This window comes from Pinus tabuliformis, chromosome 1_1 (genome assembly GCF_031772625.1).
Source record: "Pinus tabuliformis cultivar Carrire ecotype Pingquan chromosome 1_1, CPIR1, whole genome shotgun sequence".
NCBI lineage: Eukaryota > Viridiplantae > Streptophyta > Pinopsida > Pinales > Pinaceae > Pinus > Pinus tabuliformis.
Genome location: NC_142297.1, coordinates 263,992,364 through 264,000,389, shown reverse-complemented (window position 1 = coordinate 264,000,389; position 8,026 = coordinate 263,992,364). Strand labels below are relative to the sequence as shown.

At 41.2% G+C, this 8,026-nt stretch overlaps 1 pseudogene; it reads right to left on the bottom strand.

The window, feature by feature from the left end:
- Nucleotides 1-405: 405 nt before the first annotated feature.
- On the bottom strand, nucleotides 406-948 carry LOC149212550 (phosphatidylinositol transfer protein PDR17-like; annotated as a pseudogene).
- Nucleotides 949-8,026: the final 7,078 nt, after the last annotated feature.

Genomic DNA, 8,026 nt, shown 5'->3' with positions numbered 1-8,026 from the left:
TTTCACATTTCTGCAACCGCTGCCAGACTTTAACGTTGCATATTTAATCCAGTCAAATTCGTGCGTTATGATAGATGTCAATTCTGCCAACGCAGACAATGTAACAGTTTACTAATCTTGTAACATATGTAATGGGTTCATCTTTGTAACGTTCTCTAAAATTGGAGTATTCTCGATTGAGACGCTTTGAACTTTTGGAAGAATGAAACTATTCTTCAATACTGTTTTATTTTAAATTGTGTTCTTTGAATTATGATGAGACTATTGCGGCATTTTCCTCCAGCAACTCTTCTAAAAAATCTCTTGTCCACTCCTCAACCATTCGGGTGATGAGATTCACTACAAATGATCTCTTGATATCTTCACAAGATTGTAAATGCATTTTTGTTACAACTCTCTTGCATCCTATTCTTGCTTTGTTACTTTGTCGATAAAAGGAGATACTATCTATCATGCTGCCCATAATATGTATGATTGATTAACAAGATACACCTTCCCTAAGCGCTCTGGATAGAAGTCTTGCAAGGTTTGAACAACTGCAATGGTGCCATGAAGGTTTACATTCTTGTATGCCCAATCAATAAAATATGCTATAATGGAAATTTTGTTTGCCCTCTTGTAGCACTAACAGACATTTTATCAAAGGCATAGACAACAAAACGTTTAAAAACCTCCATAGTCAGGTGGAAAGAAATGTTCCTGGCCATAAGAAGAACCATTATTGGCCTCCCCACTTTGTCAAATCCTTTCATGTAGAAATTTTTGTTTTTGTTTTTCTTAAAGCTCATTACAGACCATTGTTTCTGGGATGTATCCAAGGGATTCCTGGGCATACAAGAAATGTAGAAGTGTAGCATCATCTATAACCTTGGAGGTGGGATCTTCCTTTTGAATTTTGTCTCTCATAAGTAGCAGCTTGTCTCTGACCACTTCAGAAATTGAATTGTTGATGTTTTTTCATGCTTCATGTTACCCAGTTCAGTATGATCTCATACACAACTGTGATCTCACCATGTCCATTATCATCTCAGTACATTTTATGGGTCTCTCTCCCCTGGGATGTGTCTTCTCTAACACTGTCATTAACTTGGTACTTTATTTATCTCATGAGCAACTCTCCTCAAAATATTAATGATGTTACAATTTCCATCTTCTTTTATGTTTCTTTTCTTTGTCTGTAAGTTGGATATAATATAGTGGCAATGCCATCCACTAAATTATTTTATTCAACATATTTTATAGAGTATAAATGAATTTCAAGGCTTTATTGTCAATATTGAGGTTTCTCCCCCCTCAATGATCTAACACTGACAGATTCTTCTTTTTGTTCTTGAGTAACTCCCCTGGAGACTAAGCTAGGTCACTGGTTGTTCTTTATTCTTTCTCTTCCACACTTTAGTAGGATGTATTCTCTTATTTTCCTTTCTTTCATTTTTTGATCTGCTTGGAGTTGCTTCCATCTTCTATTTAGTGCTCTTTAGAATATATGACAGCTTACAATCCTTTTCTTTCTGGCCAAGATTATTACACACAAAACATCTTGTGTGGCCAAGAAATAGAGAAAATGATGTGTTTCTTTTTGTGTTCATGTTTTTATTCATATACACTTTTCATTCAAATTCCTTATGTCCATATTCATGACACATATAACAATAACCATAGAAAGAGTTTATGTACCTAGTGGCTATTGTTCTCCTTTGATTATTTGTTTGAGGATATCTTCTTGCTTGTTATGTTGATTAATCTTGAATTTCTTTCTCTTACATTCTGTTTCTACATGTCCAAGTCTATGGCAAGAAAAACACTTGATATTTTTTCCAGGTGAAAATAATCTCCTTTGAGATCTTCAGAATTTGTTCAACTCATCTCTAGGAGGAAATGACCTTTTTGCAAAAATCATTTTCAGTGACTCACTCTTTGGCTCTTGTTGTTGCTGCTTGGTATTGTTTGCCTCTTTTTTATTTACTCTGCTTGTACCTTCCTCTAGTGGTCCTTTTAGGGCTGCTTCATTATCCTCTATGGAAGCCTTTGAATTACTACTCTTTTCTTCTAACTCCTTCATGGATTCTATGTCCTCTCCTAGCTACTCACATAACTTGTTCTTTTCATCTAACTCTCTCCTAGCTGAATCAACCTTAGCTTCTAATATTTTACATTGTAGGTCTCTCTCTGTTATAGACATTTTTGTGCCTCGCGACATGGAGCATGAAATGTCAATAATTACAGGGATCCTCAGTCCCTAAACATGTTGTTCTTACCCCTAAAAGAACAAGGTCATCAAACAACAGCACTTCCAATCAGTTCTCCACCTGAAAACACTTCAAAACAGGCTTATTTTGGATCATGTCAGCTGCTCCACTGAGCTTCTGCGCTGGAATGCAACTGTTCCTCCTTGTACCTGCGCTGGAAGTCAAAACTAATGAAGGCTACCTGCGCTGGGCGAGATTGGCCAAGTGGCACAGTCATCCTGCAAGGTGTCAACTACCCAGGAAGCTTCCAAACTGACACTTGGTTCATGAGATTCGCCCTGTGATGAGTAAGAGGTACTTGATCACCATGTGTAAGCAAGGATCTCCAAGTGGACTCAAGAACTGAAGATTAACTGAAGAGGGAGAGGACACAAGGCAGCTTCATGTCAGTCTCAAGCTGACTCATCCTCTCTTCTTCTATCCTATATATAGAGCTCTTCTATGAGGTCTAAGGAGGCTGGAATTTTGTGTAAAGCAAGGAGGTGCTGTTGGTTTACAGTTAGAGCTATTGGGTGATTGTTTTACTAGAGGTGAAGAGGAGAGTTCTTGCTGCTGGGGAGGTGCTACTGGATTGGAGCCATCAATGGTTGTAACCTTCTCAGAACCCTGTTACTTCTATCAATAAAGTTTTGCATGTTCTCCTATATACTTGTATTGCATTGATGTATTGTATTTACTTGTATATTTGATTCACTCTAATCCATGCATCAGTTATGAGTACATGTATCTTGTAGTTTCCTCTCTTGTTTTGTGCAGGATCTGTGTGTAGCTGGACCGGCCAAGAGAGCAAGGAGCTGGGAACAAGAGACAAAGAGAGAGGATAAGGATCGACTAAGCGAAAGACACCAGGTTGGTTAATCTCTTCTTCCTTCTCTCTGTACTTTCATAAAGGAAAATATCAAAGCTTTACTTTCAGTTGTTGCTAAAGACTGTCACCTTTAGAGTAGGGATAGGGTCATCCGCGTCGGATACTTTTCCCCACAACAAACTGGCGACTCCGCTGGGGAGCCTAGTATCTTGTTGGTGTTTGTAGTATTTTGCTATTCATTTCTTGAAGAAAAGAGTACCAAATCGAAAAGCTTTTGACTATATCAAAAGCGAAGTAGAGGGACTGCTACTCTTGCTCATTTGCTGAGCGAATTCAAGATTTGAAGAGCTTATCTACAAAAGACTCTTTACTCTTTGTGATAGCTTTTCATCCTCTTGATCATCCCTTAGCCTGTACTTGACCTATAGCTTTTTATTTCAGCAAAAACAGTGCATTTTTGAGCTTTTTATGACCCGGAAAACTTTGTAGACGCAACTCTCGTGTCCCAGAGCAGGCTGTCCATAGGCAGTCTGCATTACAGCGCAGGTACTCCCTTCGGGAACTGCGCTGAGAGTCAAACTGACAGACCAGAGCCTGCGCTGGTCCAGTTAGCCATTGTCTTGCTCAGTTTTCCCATTGTGTCTTGGCCCTGTTTTCACTGATTTTTTGCTGATTGCTTGCTGGTCATTGTACTTGCTGTAAACCATTCTCCTTGACATTATTCCGCCTCAGTTGTGTGATGAAACTGTGAATGTTCTTTCAGTATTTCTTGTTTCAGTTACAGTTTCCCATTGTGAAAAGCGAACCAGTATAGCTGTGGCCTCTTAGATCCTGAACTGTAAAAGTGTCTTTGTGATCTTATGAGCTAGTTTTATTACTGTTCATGGCTGTTTGAGTTTGTTTGTTTTTCATTTTATGGTTTGAATCTATACATTTCCTGTGTTTAAACAAGTCGATCATAAGGTGTCTTTTTGATTATTGGACAAGCTTGTTTATTTCTACTTGAAATTAGATTCAAAATTATACAACAGTTTCCTTTCTGTCTTACATCAACATTAAGGATAACGAAAAGAAATACATGCATTGTGCATTTTGCATTTGACTGTGTGCTTGACGATTTAGGAAAATGTGCATTTTAGTGTGTGTTCTATGATCTGTGGAAAAAGTTGTGTCTTTCTTTTCCCTCAGTAGATTAAGGTTTTCAAAGTTGAAAGATTGAAAAGATTTGCTTCTCATCTTAGATTGCATATAGGAAGTTGTATATATACATCTCGTGGCGACCCTGAAAGGCAAACTGTTAAGTAAGATCAACATTAAAATAAACCCAATTTACATAACAACGCTTTGTAACATAACGCAAACATCTAGAGGTCTAGGTAGAGACGTGTTCCGGCGTCGTTAAACATAGTGACTGTCGATCTCTACGAAGGTGGGTGATTCCTCCTGAGAGTCGGTGGCACTAACACGGACTTGTGCTCCCGCGTACCGTCGCGTATATTGGGAGACCCCTATAGGCTTTTATCCTTTATCCTTAGGAAACCGTGTCGGCCGCCCTACTGATCGCGATGCAGTGAACACAGCATTCACGAAGATCGACCACCCGTACCGTAAAACGTATTCTATGGTTTCGCGAAAGGTTTGGCACACCCTCTGCCTAGATCTCCAGAGCAGTTTCTTTTGGCCCTTTTCAAACTCTATAACTGAAAAGGTCCAACCGAGCATTTGTCACTTCGGGCTCGTTAATACATCGAAGGCGACTAGAGTCATCTTTAGCTTTTTCTCGACTCTTAAAACATGAAAAAGCAGGTTTGTGTCTAAAAGCGTCGTTAATAAAATTTATTTTAAGCGGAACATAATCACCTGTTATTCCCACGTTGATCTTTCAGTCGAAAAGTATGGAGCCCACCAACCAAGGAAGTAACCTTGGCGGAAGTCCAAATCCCTTCTCCTCTTGGGGAGATGTTGGTGCGCCTCATATGGCTACATTGTCACTTCCAGGATTGACAATCGGCCTCCCTGTATGGCTCTTTTCAACTAATGTAGTCCAGATCGCCACTAATCCTGAGCAGTCGAATCAACAGTCAGAACAATCTAGAACGACCCACCAGCCTTCCACTTCTTATGATACTTCCTCTGATCCTTCATCTTCGCAAGGTAGAGCTGGCAAAAGTCAGCCTCCCAAGGAGAAGAAGGAAAAGAAGAAGAGAGAAAAGAAGCAGAAGGAGCCTCTGGCGAAGGCGACTGGGGGCAAGCAGAAGAAAGCTGACAAAAACCCACACACTGCACCGACCGGGCCTAAATCGCCATGTGTCATTTGCAAAGGGATCCATTTCCATTGTGATTGTCCTTGTATTCCCCGGATACTAAGGGACTGGTCCCCAAGGTTGCACAATCCGGTAGCATCAACCTCTGGTTGTCATGTTGATTGCATTCCGTCAACTAGCGAGAGTGAAGGACGAAGAAGGGGACCAAGATCACCCTGTCTATTGTGTGAAGGCAATCATGCCATCCACAAATGTCCATTCTTAGATGAGGCAAAGAGAGTTTTGGAAGATCGCCCGGTTTCACCGTTGCAACTTCCTCCTGGGTACCGAAAACTCGCGCCTAATCCCTCGATAGTTGAAAATCCAGTTGACCCGCTCAAGTGGTCAGCTGAAGTGTCGGTCATTGAGAATGAACCTACTGAATCTAGACCAGACGAAAGTCTAAAGGTCGAAACGGCAGTTGGCCCGGTTCTTCCTTCAGAGGTTCTATCGTCCAATGACTCCGTCATTGAAGACCCGTCTTCAAATGACACCGTCGCCGAAGAGTCATCTTCATGCGACACCCTCACTGAAGAGAATAAGGATGACACCATCCAGGTTATTTTCATTAGCACCGACTCCGATGAGCGTCAGGGCAATGCGCCCATTCCTTTATCGCAGGAAGGAACATCATCAGAGTCATATCCGGCCGTATATTCGGTCCCACCGCCAAGCAACCTGGTTGTATCCTTTGATTGGAATCAACTGGGCAGACCCCGGTTACCAGCCAGTATACCATTCAGAATCATTGTCCAGATCTATAGAATGATTATGGCTGGTACTATCATTGATGAAGGGGCGTCTGTGAGTATCCTTTCCTCTATTGCTTGGAAAGCACTGGGTTCCCCAGCGCTTTTACCCGAGTTGAGAAATCTCTCAGGTTTTGATAAAGGAACCAGTCGACCATTAGGGATCCTCCCCAATGTACCTGTTACATTGAAAGGGAAGACCGTCAGGATGAACGTGTTGGTCGTCCAAGGACCCTTGGATTATAACCTACTCCTCGGACGCGACTATATTTATTGCATGGGAGCGATAGTCTCCTCACTCTTTAGAGTAATGTGTTTTCCACACGAAGGAAGGATGGTCAAGCTCGTAGACCAACTTTCATTTCCGGGATCTCGCATCGCAAATAGTCAAATACCAATCCTAAATGGTCTATTCACTCAAGATACACCTCCGCCCCCAGTCCTCCTTCCCGATGAATGCGAGTGATTCGGAAAGAAAGACTAGGACCCAGGGGGCATGCACCCTGGTCTGCTTCGGGCAGAAGAAACTCCGGGTATAAGGAAGAATTTCCGCAGAAGAATATGACTAGTCCGTACCCCGTCCGTGGAAGGAAGTGGGGTTGTTCTGGAATAATAATCTTTTGTTAAAGTTATGTGTTTGACAAAAGAGTCATTCACCTTTGTCTAAAAAAGTGGGCAATGCCCAAGTAGGAATTCCCTTATTGCGACGAATAGTAACCATCTTTGAATTCAAGCCTCGCCCATTGAAACATATGTTTTGAAGGATAAGCAGGGGCAGCCTACAAAGTAGGAGACTATATTGTTGTGACAGAGGGTAACCATCTTTGGACAACCCAATGATAGACACCGCCGAAGAAAGAGATTGATTTGCGGCAGCGAATAGAACCCTCTTCGGATAATAAGAAAGAGGCAAGCCTCCCTCAATAATACCAATATTTTGTCTTTGAGTAGTGTTCTTCTATTGTCACAAATAGCTGTTTGTTAAAAGTGGGCCGATGGGAAGCCTGAGTACTGCGTAAGACCCCTTAAAATAACGAGAAGACAAGTATCGTTAACATTAGATTAGCAAGATGACAAATAACTGTGAACACCCAAAGAAAAGCAGAGGTAGGGGAGAGGAGGGGCAGCTTCGAAATTCTATCCTATACCTGGGGGCATGCAAACTTTTGGAATGCAAGCAAGGGACGACTATTTATTTTTTAAATTTTTAGGTCCTCCCTTTAAACCTGTAGGTCTAACCCATTAAACTCGTAGGATTAGCCGTTTCCGACCTTGCATGAAGAAAGCCTGTGGGGCAAAAGTAAAATTTGCCAAAATTGGAGCATAGCTTTATGAGATAAAGCTCCTTAAAAAATAGTTATCTCATAGGAGGCATTCTTGTTATGACTGGTATATCGAGCAGTTTTAGCATATAGTTCATGCTCGTTAAAAAATAAACGCAAAATTCGAGCAGTTTTATGACTGAATTTATGCTCGTTAAAAAATAGAAAAGTGTGAGCAAAAGTTTCCCCCAGAGTTCAAGCTCATGAAAAAAATGAACCGGTAAATAACCTTTTGAGATCGTAAATTCATCAGCCATAAGAACCTTGATCGTGTTTTCATCCATCACCTCCACTGTTCATTTGGCCGATCATTCACTTCCATTTGTGTGTTTACCTCTTTTGAGAAACAGCTGCGAAGAGTGATTTCACCTAGCCATCCTTGTGACACTGCCGTGATTGGAAAATTCCAACCTGTACCTGGAATCTGCTGCTATCCCTGTTTATCACTCGTTCCTCAAAAGACGAGTCTTCTTTGAGCTCTTTTCACTGACTCGTAAAATATGAAAAGTTTGCCGAGTTTTGGCCTTCTAGCTCGTTAAATGACCGGAACGCTATCCCTCCTCTAAATTTTAATCTTTTTGGACCTGAGGGATTA